This window comes from Salvelinus alpinus, chromosome 20 (genome assembly GCF_045679555.1).
Source record: "Salvelinus alpinus chromosome 20, SLU_Salpinus.1, whole genome shotgun sequence".
NCBI classification, from domain to species: domain Eukaryota; kingdom Metazoa; phylum Chordata; class Actinopteri; order Salmoniformes; family Salmonidae; genus Salvelinus; species Salvelinus alpinus.
This window is the reverse complement of record NC_092105.1, coordinates 51,677,752-51,694,749: the sequence shown is the minus strand read 5'-3', so window position 1 is coordinate 51,694,749 and position 16,998 is coordinate 51,677,752. Positions and strand designations below refer to the sequence as shown.

At 43.0% G+C, this 16,998-nt stretch overlaps 1 protein-coding gene across 1 annotated transcript in view; it reads right to left on the bottom strand.

Moving 5' to 3' along the window:
* LOC139547063 (Krueppel-like factor 12) overlaps positions 1-4,619 on the bottom strand; it is a 141,692-nt gene extending 137,073 nt beyond the window's left edge. The window contains exon 1 of the mRNA XM_071356121.1: positions 4,332-4,619. The gene's annotated coding sequence lies outside the window, so the exon portion shown is untranslated. The remainder of the gene's footprint in view (positions 1-4,331) is intronic.
* Between the last annotated feature and the right edge of the window lie 12,379 nt (positions 4,620-16,998).

Here is a 16,998-nt window from a genome sequence, read left to right as displayed (position 1 = left end):
AGAACAAAATAATGTTTTTGAAAAACATAAATGTTATTATTGAAATGAATCTGTTCCATGAAAATGTGCAAAAATAAGCATAACTGGCATGCATATCAGTTTAAATTGTATGTTAAACTGTAAGCTTCCCCAAACTTGAAACTCACGAGCTGCCTATGGTCTTTACTATTACACCCATTAAAACAAATTGTGACCCCACAAGCGTGCACGCACATAGGAGGTGCTCACCAAGTAGCCATAACCTTGTTAATATCAAGTTACCTGAGGTAACGCTAGCTCATTGCTAACACCAGTGAAGCTTGCATTGTGATACAGAACAATGGGCTGGGAATAGAACGTTCGGAAGGAGAGAAGGTGCTCAATAGAACTAATAGGAGCCCACAGGGTGAAAACTGCCTAAAATAAGGCCTGTTTTTACACTATTACTTCAAAACTACGGCAAGCAGCTGGAACACATGTCACTATTATAAAACAGAACTCCATGGCGGATGCAATGAAGTTATTTATCAGAAAAAAGCTTTGTTAAAAACTTAATCTGTCCAACCTATTATGACAATGTACACAGAACAATAATATAAATGCAACATGCAACAATGTCAAACATTTTACTGAGGTACAGTTCATATAAGGAAATCAGTATATTGAATTACATTCATTAGGCCCTTATTTATGTATTTTACATGACTTGGTCAAATATTTACCTTAAAAAAAAGTAGGGGCGTAGGATACAAAAAACAGTCAATATCTGGTGTGACCACCATTTGCCTCATGCAGCGCGACACATCTCCTTTGCGTAGAGTTGATCAGACTGTTGATTGTGGCCTGTGGAATATTTTCCCACTCCTCTTCAATGGCTGTGCGAAGTTGCTGGATATTGGCGGGAACTGAAACACGTTATCTTACACGTCAATCCAGAGCATCCCACACATGCTCAATGGGTGACATATGTGGTGAGTATGCAGGCCCTGGAAGAACTGGGACATTTTCAGCTTCCAGGAATTGTGTACAGATCCTTGCGACATGGGGCTGTGCATTATCATGCTGGAACATGAGGTGATGGTGGCAGATGAATGGCACGACAATGGTTCTCAGGATCCCATCACGGTATCTCTGTGCATTCAAATTGACATCGATAAAAATAAATTGTTTTTGTTTTTTTTGTCCGTAGCTTATGCCTGCCCATACCATAACCCCACCATCACCATGGGGCACTCTGTTTACAAAGTTGACATCAGCAAAACCCCATGCCCACACGACTCCATACACACTGTCATCTGCCCAGTACAGTTGAAACCAGGATTCATCCATGAAGAGCACAGTTCTCCAGCGTGCTAGTGGCCATCGAAGGTGAGCATTTTGCCCACTAAAGTCGGTTACGATGCCAAACTGCAGTCAGGTGAAGACCCTGGTGAGGATGACGAGCACGTAGATACGCTTCCCTGAGACAGTTTCTGACAGTTTGTTCAGAAATAATTTGGTGGTGCCAACCCACAGTTTTAGCAGGCTGGTCTCAGATGATCCCGCAGGCGAAGAAGCCGAATGTGGAGGTCCTGGGCTGACGTGGTTACACATGGTCTGTGGTTGTGTGGCCGGTTGGACGTAATGCCAAATGCTCTAAAACAATGTTGGAGGCAGCTTATGGTAGAGAAATGAAAATTCAGTTGTCTGGCAACATGGAGGATATTCCTGCAGTCAGCATGTCAATTGCATGCTCCCTCAAAACTTGAGACATCTGTGGCATTGTATCAGCTTCTTGATATGCCACACCTGTCAGGTGGACGGATTTTCTTGGCAAAGGAGAAATGCTGGCTAACAGGGATGTAAGCAAATTTGTGCACAACATTTCAGAGCAATAAGTGTTGTGTGCGTATGTAAAATTTCTATGATCTTATATTTCAGCTCATGAAACATGTGACCAACACTTTACTTGTGATGTTTTTATTTTATTTCAGAGTGTGTTGTCTTAGAATACTGTACGTGTAGCATTCCATAAGATTACATCTGTCAACAACGGTTCCAATTTGTGTCACTGTTATTACACTGTGTCAGGCAGATGATGCCATAGGTGGCAGGATCCTGTAGAGCAATTATAATTGGACTGGGATGAACCCTGTAGACCGGTACACGGTTGCTGGCTTCGTGTGCTAGTGGGACACAGGACACTGGGAACTGGTAAGTCTGATATGATTGTGTTCAAGTGCTTTTGAAGTTGGAACAATTCTTCAACCAATAACATTTTTAGCTAGCTCGATAAGCATGCTAACATTGTTAATTATAACGTTAGCTAGCTTGCTTAACGTTGACAATACGAACAGACTCGCTACGTTATCCATATTGATAAGGTTGTCATTTAAAAAAATATTTAAAATGTGAAAGGTCAGTGGTGAAACATTCCAACTCTGCAATTTGGGTATCAAAATGTACTCAAGAGTTTCCCACTTGTAATTCTGACTTTGGAGGGTCATTGTAGTAAATTGTCCCACTGGGAAGTAAGAGCTTTCGATAACTCTGATAGCACGTGAACTCAGAAATGTCTGTTACTGATTGGACAAGTAGACTGCTGATTGATTAGATGTGGCTGTGTCAATTGCTGATAGGTGCTTTTTAATTGATTAGACAGATAGACTAGGTCCACTGGTGATTGGACAGATAGACTGTGTTTCTTGCGGATTGGTCATTTTTAATTGACTATCTAGGCTGATCTCTATATATATCTATTTGGTGTGGAACTACGAATAGCAGCCTAGAAAGGAAATCGAAATATACTGAAAGTAATAGTTTGATAGCGGTGGCGGGATTACACGCTTGGTCAAATGGTCAGAAACCTAATTTCAACCTATTCTCATCATCTTCAATTTGTATTCTATTATGTTTTCTCCAAATCATTGAACGTGATCTACAGTATGTCTTTGTTCCATAAAATTCAGTAACCTATGTGAAGTACATTGCTGAGTGAAAGGGGCCCATGGTAAATGGATTTAAAGTGAGAGTTGAAATGAGCACTAATCTGGCTCCATGAATACCCTTGAGCAGCACACACATACACACACACACCCCGTGGCTGTCACAGTGTTGAAGGCAGGGACGGGGTCTCTCTCCAGCACAGGGGTAAAGTCACGCAGGTCAGTACTCAGTTTCCACATCAGACCCAGGAACAGGGGCCAGAGTCTCCAACTCCCTCTCTCCCCAGTCCCCTGGGGGGCCCCTCCCCTCCTTGCCTCTCCCCGACCCCCAACCCCCAGTGTACAAATGCCTTTGCTGACAGCTCTGGCACAGTCCTCTGTAATTGAAAAAAACAGGCCAGGGCCAGCCCCCAGCCACCCCACCACACAGCCCCCACTCAGCCACCCTCCCATACCCCTGCCTGGATTGAGTTGAGCCTCTGAGCCCAGTGACAGACACCCATCAATACCAATGATTATTACCCCTCTAGAAGTCAGAGCCACTGCCGATGACATCCAAGACACCAGCCATGCAACACCCGCCCAACGCATATACACACACACGTACACACACACACACATACTAAACGCACACACACACCTCCCCCTCAATGTCCTTCCTCTGCTACCCGAGCTTCTGAATGTTTAACCCATTGCTAACAGCCCTGTCTCTCTCTGTGGTTCTGCTGCTTCTTTACAGGAGGCAAACAAGGCTGTCATACACACACACAAACACACTTACTCACAGAAACACACAAGCAGCTATCACATGCACAAACAGCTGTGACAACCAGCAAACTTTTTCTGCAATTCCTAAGGAGTTTGGATCCTGCACTATTTCTCCTGACAGACTCCTACTATACTGTACTCTCACCCAAATCTTCACCAGCTAATTTAGTAAAAACTGTTTCTCAAACACAGAAGAAAAAACAATGACTTCAAACTATACACCACTCCTGCGTTAAAACAAGCTAAAGCACTGCCAAGAACACATGACAGAGGTGGAAGCAGGATTTAAAGGCATCACAACCTATGGCTATAGTGATGTCTACAGTCACTCCTCATTAAAATCATCTCACCGCTTGTGCGTTCACATCGAAAATAGGTGTTACAAGTCCAGTCCCGAGCAGTGAGTCCAGTGCTACACTGATTCAGTTTCCTTCTGACAGCAACCCGACACAATGGCATGCATGGTCTGCCAGCCAGCCAGTGTGCGGTAGGTACCTAGGTAACAAGGAGTTGTCATACGTGGTTCAGCTATGACAGCTGAACCAGACACACACACACACACACACCCCCCCACACACACGCACACTTAGGCACAATCCCACAAACATGACAAATGAGAACCACAGCATGAGAAGAACAGGAGGAAAAATTTGCACAGACCTTGTCAGAAGCTGCAGAGCCGTAGGAAACAGTTCTCTTCTCCAGTCCTCTCTCTCGCTCTCTCGTTCCCCTCTCTCTCTCTCTCTCTCTCTCTCTCTCTCTCTCTCTCTCTCTCTCTCTCTCTCTCTCTCTCTCTCTCTCTCTCTCTCTCTCTCTCTCTCTCTCTCTCTCTCTCTCTCTCTCTCTCTCTCTCTCTCTCTCTCTCTCTCTCTCTCCCTCTCTGTGTGCACAGCTCCCTCCCCTTCTGTCGCTCAGCTGCTGAGCTCTCGCAGTTCTCAGGAAATGAATGGGGAGCTGCACAGAGAACTGTTGTACTTGCAAATGACTTAGCCTGCCCGCCCATGTCACGTGATCAGCTAAATGTAGGGTGGGCCAGTGGGTGGAGGCTTCATAAGCAATGGGAAGACAATATACTCTAAGCTTGAACAGCATGCATCGAATTACACAAGGCCCCTCGTGGGAGGTTTCCAACGCTTCCGTGGTCCACTCAGGCAGCCAGGCAGGCAGCGTTCTCTCTCTCAATTTAATGCCATTGAAATGGCTTTATTGGCATTGGAAACATATGTTTACATTTCCAAAGCAAGTGAAATAGATACTAAAGAAATGTGAAATAAACTATCAGAAATTATAATTACACAGTACACTCACAAACGTTTCAAAAGAATAGAGACAATTCAAATGTTATATTAATCAGGGAGATCGTTCAAGATTGACGTCGGAATTGGACATCTATTGATGTCCAGAGGACATCGGGAAATGTCTTCAAAAACCTGCCACTAGGGGAAACAGGGAGTGCTTTTACCATCAAGTAGGCTTGGGTAATCCCATGACTCTGGATCAGAAGGTTGTGTTTTCAATCCCAGTCGTGGACACTGGTTTTGTATTTTTTGTTGTAACCCTATCCCAAACCTTAACCATTTGGAATGAGTGTCTAAACTTAGTGTTTTAACCCTATCCCCAAACTTAACCCATACCTTAACCATTCGGAATGAGTGACTAAACGTAATATTTTAACCCTTTCCCAAACTTTAAGCTTTACCTTTTGGAATGATTGTCTAAATGTAACTCTTAACTTTCTCAATTTGACGTTTAGAGAAATAGAATGTGAAAGTGCAGTAGGATGAACCATACAGAACAGCAGGAGCAACAAAAACACTTTGAAATTTGACATTTGGAGAACATTGATGAATTCTGCAGTGAGAGTTGGTTGATATTATGGCTATGGACAGTGTTGTAAAAATGTGCAAATAGTTGAAGTACAAAAGGGAAAATGAATAAATAATAAATATGGTTTGTATTTACAATGGCGTTTGTGCTTCACTGGTTGTCCTTTTCTTGTTGCAACAGGTCACACATCTTGGTAATGTGATGGCACACTGTGGGATGTCACCTAATAGATATGGGAGTTTATCAAAATTGGATTTGTTTTCAAATTCTTTGTGGGTCTGTGTAATCTGAGGAAACAGTGCATTCAGAAAGTATTCTGACCCCTTCGCTTTTTCCACATTTTGTTATTCTAAAATGGATTAAAGGAATTGTTTTCCTCATCACAGCTACACACAATATCCCAAAATGAAAAAATGAAAGCAGGTTTTAAGACATTTTTGCAAATGTATTACAAATAAAAATCAGAAATAGCTTATTTATGTAATTCAGACCCTTTGCTATGAGTATAAAATTAAGCTCAGGTGCATCCGGTTTCCATTGATCATCCTTGAGATGTTTATACAACTTGATTGGAGTCCAACTTTGGTATATTCAATTGATTGGACATATATGTCTATATAAGGTCCCACAGTTGACAGTGGGTGTCAGAGCAAAAACCAAGCCATTAGATCGACGGAATTGTCCATAGAGCTCTGAGACAGGATTGTGTCGAGGTACAGATCTGGGGAAGGGTACCTAAACATTTCTGCAGCATTGAAAGTGCCCAAGAACACAGTGGCCTCCATCATTCTTAAATGGAAAAAGTTTGGAACCACCAAAACTCTTCCTAGAGCTGGCTGCCCAGCCAAACTGAGCAATTGGGGGAGAAGGGCCTTGGTCATGGAGGTGACTAAGAAATCGATGGTCACTCTAACAGAGCTCCATAGTTTCTCTGTGGAGATGGGAGAACCTTCCAGAAGGACAACCATCTCTGCAGCACTCCACCAATCAGGCCTTTATGCTAGACGGAAGCCACTCCCCAGTAAAAGGCACATGATAGCCCACTTGAAAAAAGCTGTGCAGCAACGCTCCCCATCCAACCTGACAGAGCTTGAGAGGATCTGAAGAGAAGAATGGGAGAAACTCCCCAAATACAGGTATGCCAAGCTTGTAGCGTCAAACCAAAGAAAACTCAAGGCTGTAATCGCTGCCAAAAGTGCTTCAACAAAGTACTGAGTAAACGGTCAGAATACTTATGTAAATGTGATTTTAACATTTATTTTTTTATACATTTGCAAAAATGTATAAAAACTTGTTTTTGCGTTGTCATTATGGGGTATTGTGTGTAGATTGATGAGTAAAAAAAAATACATTTTAGACTTAAGGCTGTAACGTAACAAAAATTCAAGGGGTCTGAATACTTTCTGAATACACTGTATGTGTCTCTATTATGGTCATACATTTGGCTCGGGGTTAGGAAGTGCAGCTCAGTTACCACCTTATTTTGTGGGCAGTGTGCACATATCCTGTTTTCTGTCGAGTGTCAGGTCTGCCTACAGCGGCCTCTATTCATAGCAAGGCTATGCTCACTGAGTCTCGACATACTCATACTCAAAGTCAAAGTTTTTTTTCTGTCAGTCACAGTGGTCAGCTATTCTGCCATTGTGTACCCTCTGTTAAGGGTCAAATAGCATTCCAGTTTGCTCAGTATTTTAGGTTAATTCTTTCAAATGTGTCAAGTAATTATCTTTTTTTCCCCTCATGATTCGGTTTGATCTAACAGTGTTGCTGTCCTGGGGCTCTGTGGAGTCTGATTGTGTTTGTGAACAGAGCCCCATTACTGAGGGGACTCTTCTCTAGGCTCATTGCTCTGTAGCTGATGACTTTGTTATGGAAAGTTTAGGAATCACTTCATTTTAGGTGGTTGTAGAATTTAATGGCTCTTTCCTGGATTTTGATCATTAGCGGGTGTCGTCCTAATTCGTCTCTGCATGCATTATTTCGTGTTTTACGTTGTACACGGAGGATGTTTTTGCAAAATTCTGCATGTAGAGTCTCAATTTGGTGTGAATTCTTGGTTGGTGAGCGGACCCCAGACCACAACCATAGGGTTCTATAACTAATTCAAGTATTTTTAGCCAGATCCTAATTGGGATGTCGAATTTTATGTTCCTTTTGATGGCATTTTTGATGGCATAGAAGGCCCTTCTTGCTTTGTCTCTCATATTGTTCACAGCTTTGTGGAAGTTACCTGTGGTGCTGATCCTTAGGCCGAGGTAGGTATAGTTTGTTGTGTGCTCTTGAGCAACAGAGTCTACATGGAATTTGTATTTGTGGTCCTTGCAGCTGGACCTTTTTTGGATTATTTTTGTTTCACTGAGTTTCACTGTCAGGGCCCAGGTCTGACAGAATCTGTGCAGAAGATATAGGTGCTGCTATATGCCTACCTTGGTTGGGGACAGAAGCACCAGATCATCAGCAAACAGTAGACATTTGACTTCAGATTTTAGTAGGGTGAGACCAGGTGCTGCAGACTGTTCTGGTGCTTTCATAAATTTATATAGCAGACCCTGATAACAAATTGAGTCAAAGCTTTGTTTTTATCAGCAAAGCATGAGAAGACTTTGCTTTTATTTTGGTTTATTTGTTTCTCTCTCTCTCTCTCTCTCTCTCTCTCTGCCTCTCATGGTTGGGGAAGAACACTGGAGACCTCCTACCCCATTCAAAAGGAAAAGAGAATAGGCAAAATTCAAAAAGAGATATATTACAGGAAATGTGGAATAAAATTCATTAATCAAAGTAGAAATTATGCTCCCGAGCTACCAATAACAGGTAGTTGTAGGATACTGATGATATTTTTGTGAAAATTTGCAGGAGTAATTAACCCAATACACATCATTGTATTTCCTTGTATTTTTATTTATTTTTTATTATTTTTCTGATGCTCATAATGTTATTTGGCCCATCCGCTGATCCACATCCCTGCATATCGGTACCCACTATCAAAAACCACCACCACATACCCATCTCTGTTTTCTCCCCACAATTGTCAGTCTTAATGAAACATTGTGTTGTGTTGTGCTCTGCAATGCCTTTCACTGGAGACTGGAAAGTGGAGAGCGGAGGAGAGGAGAGCTCATGTTATTCACCACACTGTCCCCTGGGACTGTTAATTAAGGTAAAGGAACCAGGGCTCATTTGCATGGCTGATAGACCCTGGAGCTAGCTAGCACTATAGGATCACAGACTACCCTGATGATTCACAAACACGCACACAGACACAAACATAGACACACAGACACACTCATACACACACACTGATTCACAAATACACTTGCACACACACACACACACATACACACACAGATTATTATACACTGTAGTGAGAGAGAGAGATGATTGTAATGTAGTAGTGTAGTGAGCTTGGCCCACCTGCTCCGTATTTAATATCCCCCCTGTTTTACTGTAGATATCTGGTCTTTTCACTTAACACTCTCTTCGTCATGGAATAATGATCTCCACATGAATAGAGGGAATGGATGGATACAGCGAATGGAAGGAGGGGAATAATGGCTGAAAAGGAGGGATGGGGGATGGATGAAAGGATGAGGCTGGATGGAGGGAAACGCTGGATGGATTGAAAGAGGGAAGAGATTTATAGATGGATGGATAGAGTTGCAAGGAGAGATGTCAAGGGATGGATAGAAGGAGGTGACAGACGGAGGGAGAGGGGATGGTAGGATGCTTTCTGTGAGTCATGTTAATTGTAATGGGTTATATTTACAGGCATTTACTGCTGCATGGGCTGCTTGGATAAATGTAGCCTACAACATGTATCCTACAACAACACTTCAAATACATGGAGACGGTGACAAGAGTAATGACTACACCTAATGATTAGATATTACATGAAGATGAATAAGTGACTAGTAGTGCTTAGCAATTAACCTAAATGTCTCTTATTTTTCAGGTTTTAAACAACTAATTGACTGCCATTGGACGCTACAGACATAAGTTGGCAGATCGGCTTTACCAACTTCAGACGAGTCCAAAGACGCATGTGGTGGTCGTAAAGCAAAACAAACTGAGAAAACTATAGTGTTTATGAGAGTCTAATCTTTCCATAAAGGGGTCATAGTAGTTTTCTAGGCCAAACCTTTCAGACCCTATTGCGACCATCGATGGCACTAGATTATCACCAGTTGATGTCTCATTAAACCATCAATAAGTACTAAATTCAACCGCACAGCCAAACTCAATTGCAGCCATTATTGGTCGCCTCATTACTGCCCCCTAAAAGATGATGTCGGTGTTACCTTAGTGATGCTTGCAACCAGTCTTTCAAGATATGTTCGCCTTCTGGTTGGTATTATCATCGGAACAATTTAGTCCTTTATGACCAGACTAAGGGCGATTAGTCTATTTCACAAGCATTCCATATAATATAAATAAAGTATTTCCTCGTTTACAACATCAAATCTACTGTACCAATCAGGGTTGGGGAGTAAGGGATTTCATCTATTACATTTAACTGATTACAAAAACATCTGCAACTGTGATCTGTTGTTACCAGCAAAAATGTTGTGATTAGATGAACACTTCTAGAATTACTTTAAAATTGTGCAAAAATGATTTGACATCTTTCTGTTTTCTCAATGGCATTCGGCACAAGTTTAAATGTGTTCTGTCTGAGTGAGTCTGACCACAAGTCATTGACCAAGTGTTTTGATTTGATTGATCGCAGGAATAGGCTTTTGTACGCCAAGCTACGTATTTCTTCCAATGGTGCGACTGCTGGCGGCATCCAAAGATTATTCGACTGGAATAAACACTTGGAGGTAAGGACGACAGCATTGGTGTAGCCTACAGGTGATATGGATATCACTTATTATTGATACAGTATCTACATAGCGCATTGATGTGAATCACACTGATGCTCTCTCATTGTATATTTGACCCTTACGGATTGTGGTTGTTCACAAATGTATATGTGTACTTTAACGCAGTAACGGTTTAATTGAAGATGTTTAAGCTGCCTTTTGTATTTGTGACCAGCGGACAGCCATTGAAAAATTAGCTGTTGCAACAGCTGAATATAGTGCGGATCCCAGACTCTGGAATACAAGTCTGAGGGAGTTCTTCCCTTCTAAATCCTTCCATGGTAATGTGTACCATACTATCAAAAACGAAAAAATTTAAGAAAACCACAAGTGGGGCTTCATTGCTCAATCTAATTTGTGCTAGACATAGCCTAAACAGCTGCAAGTTACAGATATCAAAGTGTCGTAAACTTGTATTTGTCCGAGTTCTCGGTTGTCTTTATAGCAACATTAGGTTACTTCTACATGTCTAAACAAAAGACTATACTTCACCAGATGATTACAAGACCCATCAAGTTAGACAGGTGTGTCTTGGGGTGATTACGGCCATCTATTGTATTTCATGCGATCCGGATAGGCGACTACTATCTCCGGCTTTGATTTTATTTGATACATGTGACAATATCATCGTAAAGTATGTTTTTTCAATATAGTTTTATTAGATTATTGAATTTTTTTCGGGACGTTAGGCGTGTTGCTTTGTCTGCGTATGTTCAGGAAGGAGAGCTTCGCGCCACTTTGCTAGCTTTCTGTGCTAATTGACTGGAGAAGAGAACGTTCTAAATCCAAACAACGATTGTTCTGGACAAAGGACCCCTTGTACAACATTCTGATGGAAGCTCATCAAAAGTAGAACCCATTTTATGATGCTATTTCATATATCTGTCGAACTGTGTACTATTAGTTTTGCGCCCAGGTTTTGGGCACTATCTCGCCATAACATAAGCCTTATATCGTAATGAAGTTATTTTTAGAATTCTAACACTGCGATTGCATTAAGAACTACTGTATCTATCATTTCCTATACAACATGTATTTTTTAGTCATGTTTATAAATAGTTATTTGGTCAGAATATGTGAGTGTCAGATAAATATCCGAACGTTGTGGGAAAAAGATGCTACGTTAGCACAATGTATAACCACTGATTTCAGCTCTAAATATGCACATTTTCGAACAAAACATAAGTGTATGTATAACCTGATGTTATATGACTGTCATCTGATGAAGCTTATCAAGGTTAGTCAAAAATTATATATCTTTTGCTGGTTTGTTACGATCGCTAACTTTTGCTGCTGGGAAATGGCTTGTGTTTCTGGCTATTGTGGTAAGCTAATATAATTCTATATTGTGTTTTCGCTGTAAAACACTTAAGAAATCGGAAATATTGGCTGGAATCACAAGATGCCTGTCTTTCATTTGCTGTACACCATGTATTTTTCAGAAATGTTTTATGATGAGTATTTAGGTATTTCACGTTGGTGTCTGTAATTACTCTGGCTGCTTCGGTGCTATTTCTGACGGTAGCTGTGATGGTAGCAGCAATGTAAAACTGATTTACAGCTCAAATATGCAAATTTTTCGAACAAAACATAGATTTATTGTGTAACATGTTATAGGACTGTCATCTGATGAAGTTGTTTCTTGGTTAGTTTGGTTGGATCTTGGTTAGTTATGTTGGTTTTGTGCATGCTACCTGTGCTGTGAAAAATGTCTGTCCTTTTTTGTATTTGGTGGTGAGCTAACATAAATATACGTGGTGTTTTCGCTGTAAAACATTTAAAAAATCGGACATGTTGGCTGGATTCACAAGATGTTTATCTTTCAAATGCTGTATTGGACTTGTTAATGTGTGAAAGTTAAATATTTCGAAAAAATATATTTTGAATTTCGCGCCCTGCACTTGAGCTGGCTGTTGTCATAAGTGTACCGGCGTCGGGCTTGCAGCCAGAAGAAGTTAAACATCTGCTATCCGAGCAGCTAACCGATCGCTGCAGCTGTACATAGTCCATCGGTATATAGCTCACCCAATTTACCTACCTCACCCCCCATACTGCTTTTATTTATTTACTTTTCTGCTCTTTTGCACACCAGTATCTCTACTTGCACATGATCATCTGATGATTTATCACTCCAGTGTTAATCTGCTAAATTGTAATTATTCGATTTATTGCCTACCTCCTCATGCCTTTTGCACACATTGTATATAGATTCTCTTTTTTTCTACCATGTTATTGACTTGTTTATTGTTTACTCCATGTGTAACTGTGTTGTTGTCTGTTCACACTGCTATGCTTTATCTTGGCCAGGTCGCAGTTGCAAATGAGAACTTGTTCTCAACTAGCCTACCTGGTTAAATAAAGGTGAAATAAAAAAATAAAAAAAACTTCTGTTGACTCCAAATATGGCGGATATCTTTATGGCTTATTTGGGCTCTGAGCGCTGTACTCAGATTATTGCATGGTGTGCTTTTTCCGATAAAGTTTTTTTGAAATCTGACACAGCAGTTGCATTAAGGAGAAGTTTATCTAAAGTTCCATGTTTATACTTGTATCTTTTATCAATGTTTATTATGAGTATTTCTGTAAATTGATGTGGCTCTCTGCAAAATCACCGGATGTTTTGGAGGCAAAACATTACTGAACATAACGCGCCAAAGTAAACTGAGATTATTTTATATAAATATGAACTTTACCGAACAAAACATACATGTATTGTGTAACATGAAGTCCTATGAGTGTCATCTGATGAAGATCATCAAAGGTTAGCGATTAATTCTATCTCTATTTCTGATTTTTGTGACTCCTCTCTTTGGCTGGAAAAATGGCTGTGTTTTTCTGTGAATAGGTGCTGACCTAACATAATCGTTTGTGGTGCTTTCGCCAAAAAGCCTATTTGAAATCAGACACTGTGGTGGGATTAACAAGAAGTGTATCTTTAAAATGGTGTAAAATACTTGTATGTCTGAGGAATTTTAATTATGAGATTTCTGTTGTTTTGAATTTGGCGCCCTGCACTTTCACTGGCTGTTGTCATATCGATCCCGTTAACGGGATCTCAGCCGTAAGAAGGTAACCACATAGAGATACACTCAGCATGGAGTGAAATGATTAGCACATCCCTGGCCAGTCATATCCCTTAATTAACTCAGGGGACTTCCTCGGGTCTTCTCTACACTCCAGAGAGGGTCATCATTCTCTATATTGATCCCCCTAAATGCTCATGTGAAATATATTTCATTGGTTAGAATTTGAGATCATTGCATCATATAAAGAATCATTCCACAGGATCAGCTTCAACTAAAGAGAAATAGAATATATACTTTACATGGTTGAGGCTCACCAAAACTGTGTGAGGCTACAACATTTATCAGCATTGTTTTGTGTAAAGATATGATGAATTTTAACTAAATAATCACCCTATTACTCAGTGGATCTATTACATTTAAATAAAAAATGTTGAGTAATATCTTGTCTCGGTTGTCATGTTCTTCATGTCCGTGCCCTAATGTAGCAACTGTCGTCGAAATTGTTTCAAAGATTTACGAAATCATATGTGAGCCACCTCGATTCAGTCTTATTTAGCAACATTTTAAATTGTGTTTTTTACATTGGATAAAAGTTTAGAAAGGTAAAGCTAGAAAATAATATATCATACACTGCAGATGGAAAGTAATTCTGCTTTGAAAGTTAATTAACTTGAAACCCCACTTTTGAGAAAATGGCCCTTCAATTTTTGGTACACCTTCTGGAGGGCTCTTCTTTGTTTACACCCATTACTTATCCAAGGTTTGTGTCTGGAACTTCAATGGACCAGATTTATGTACTTGAGGCTCATTGATTGGTCCAGGCCTAAGATGAGTGAATCATCTGGCTCTATGCTGGTTGTATCCCTATGTCGTTCCTTATTCAAGGTTTGTGTCTATAACTCTATTGGGACTATAATTACATATTTTAGGCAGGTTATCAGATGTACACTACCGTTCAAAAGTTTGGGGTCATTTAGAAATGTACTTGTTTTTGAAAGAAAAGCACATTTTTTGTCCCTTAAAAAAACATAAACTTGATCAGAAATACAGTGTAGACATTGTTAATGTTATAAATGACTATTGTAGCTGGAAACAGCTGATTTTTAATGGAATATCTACATAGGCGTACAGCATCAACAACCATCACTCATGTGTCCCAATGGCACATTATGTTAGCTAATCCAAGTTTATAATTTTAAAAGGATAATTGATAATTAGAAAATGTTTTTGCAATTATGTTAGTATAGCTGAAAACTGTTGTTCTGATGAAAGAAGCAATTCAACTGGCTTTCTTTAGACAAGTTGAGTATCTGGAGCATCAGCATTTGTGGGTTCGATTACAGGCTCAAAATGGCTACAAACAAAGAACTTTCTACTGACACTCGTCAGTCTATTCTTGTTCTGAGAAATTGAGGCTATTCCATGTGAGAATTGCCAAGAAACTGAAGATCTCGTACAACGCTGCGTACTATTCCCTTCACAGAACAGCGCAAACTGGCCCTAACCAGAATACAAAGAGGAGTGGGAGGCCCCGGTGCACAACTGAGCAAGAGGACAAGTACATTAGAGTGTCTAGTTTGAGAAACCGACGCCTCGCCTCACAAGTCCTCAACTGGCAGCTTTATTAAATAGTACCTGTAACGGCTGTCAATGTCGTTCTCCTCCTCAGACGAGGAGGAGCATGGATCAGACCAAGATGCGGAGTAGGAGGTATTCATGATTTTAATGACAAACCAACAAACACTAACAATTTAACAAAACAACAAACGTGACTAACCTGCAACAGTCCTGTGTGGCCCAAACGCTAACACAGGAAACAAACACCCACAAAACACCAGTGAAACCCTGGCTGCCTTAGTATGACTCTCAATCAGAGACAAACGATACACACCTGTCTCTAATTGAGAATCATACCAGGCCGAACACAAAACCCAACATAGAAATAGAAAACATAGACTGCCCACCCAACACTCACGCCCTGACCAATAAAGACATACAAAACAAGAGAAAACAGGTAAGGAACGTGACATAACCCCCCCCTTAAGGTGCGAACTCCGGGCGCACCAGCACAAAGTCTAGGGGAGGGTCTGGGTGGGCATCTGACCACGGTGGTGGCTCAGGCTCTGGGCGAGGTCCCCACCCCACCATAGTCACTCCCCGCTTCCGTATCCCCCTCCCAATGACCACCCTCCAACTCAACCCACCTAAATGAAGGGCCAGCACCGGGATAAGGGGCGGCAGCTCCGGGATAAGGGGCGGCAGCTCCGGGATAAGGGGCGGCAGCTCCGGGATAAGGGGCGGCAGCTCCGGGATAAGGGGCGGCAGCTCCGGGATAAGGGGCGGCAGCTCCGGACTGAGTGGCAGCTCCGGACTGAGTGGCAGCTCCGGACTGAGTGGCAGCTCCGGACTGAGGGGCAGCTCCGGACTGAGGGGCAGCTCCGGACTGTAGGGCAGCTCATGACTGTAGGGCAGCTCATGACTGTAGGGCAGCTCATGACTGTAGGGCAGCTCATGACTGGAGGGCAGCTCATGACTGGAGGGCAGCTCATGACTGGAGGGCAGCTCATGACTGTAGGGCAGCTCATGACTGGAGGGCAGCTCATGACTGGAGGGCAGCTCATGACTGGAGGGCAGCTCATGACTGGAGGGCAGCTCATGACTGGAGGGCAGCTCATGACTGTCTGGCGTCTCTGGCAGCTCCTGGCTGGCGTCTCTGGCAGCTCCTGACTGGCTGGCGTCTCTGGCAGCTCCTGACTGGCTGGCGGCTCTGGCAGCTCCTGACTGACGGACGGCTCTAGCGGCTCCTGACTGACGGACGGCTCTAACGGCTCGGGACAGACGGGCGGCTCTAATGGCTCGTGGCAGACGGACGGCTCAGATGGCGCTTGGCAGACGGATGGCTCAGACGGCGCTGGGCAGACGGATGGCTCAGACGGCGCTGGGCAGACGGATGGCTCAGACGGCGCTGGGCAGACGGATGGCTCAGACGGCGTTGGGCAGACGGATGGCTCAGACGGCGTTGGGCAGACGGATGGCTCAGACGGCGTTGGGCAGACGGATGGCTCAGACGGCGTTGGGCAGACGGATGGCTCAGACGGCGTTGGGCAGACGGATGGCTCAGACGGCGTTGGGCAGACGGATGGCTCAGACGGCGTTGGGCAGACGGATGGCTCAGACGGCGTTGGGCAGACGGATGGCTCAGACGGCGTTGGGCAGACGGATGGCTCAGACGGCGTTGGGCAGACGGATGGCTCAGACGGCGCTGGCCAGACGGATGGCTCAGACGGCGCTGGGCAGACAGATGGCTCAGACGGCGCTGGGCAGACAGATGGCTCAGACGGCGCTGGGCAGACAGATGGCTCAGACGGCGCTGGGCAGACAGATGGCTCAGACGGCGCTGGGCAGACAGATGGCTCAGACGGCGTTGGGCAGCCGGGCAGTTCAGGCACCGCTGGGCAGACGGGCAGTTCAGGCACCGCTGGGCAGACGGGCAGTTCAGGCACCGCTGGGCAGACGGCAGACTCTGGCCGGCTGAGACGCACAATAGGCCTGATGCGTGGTGCCGGAACTGGAGGTACCGGGCTGAGGGCACGCACCTCAGGGCGAGTGCGGGGA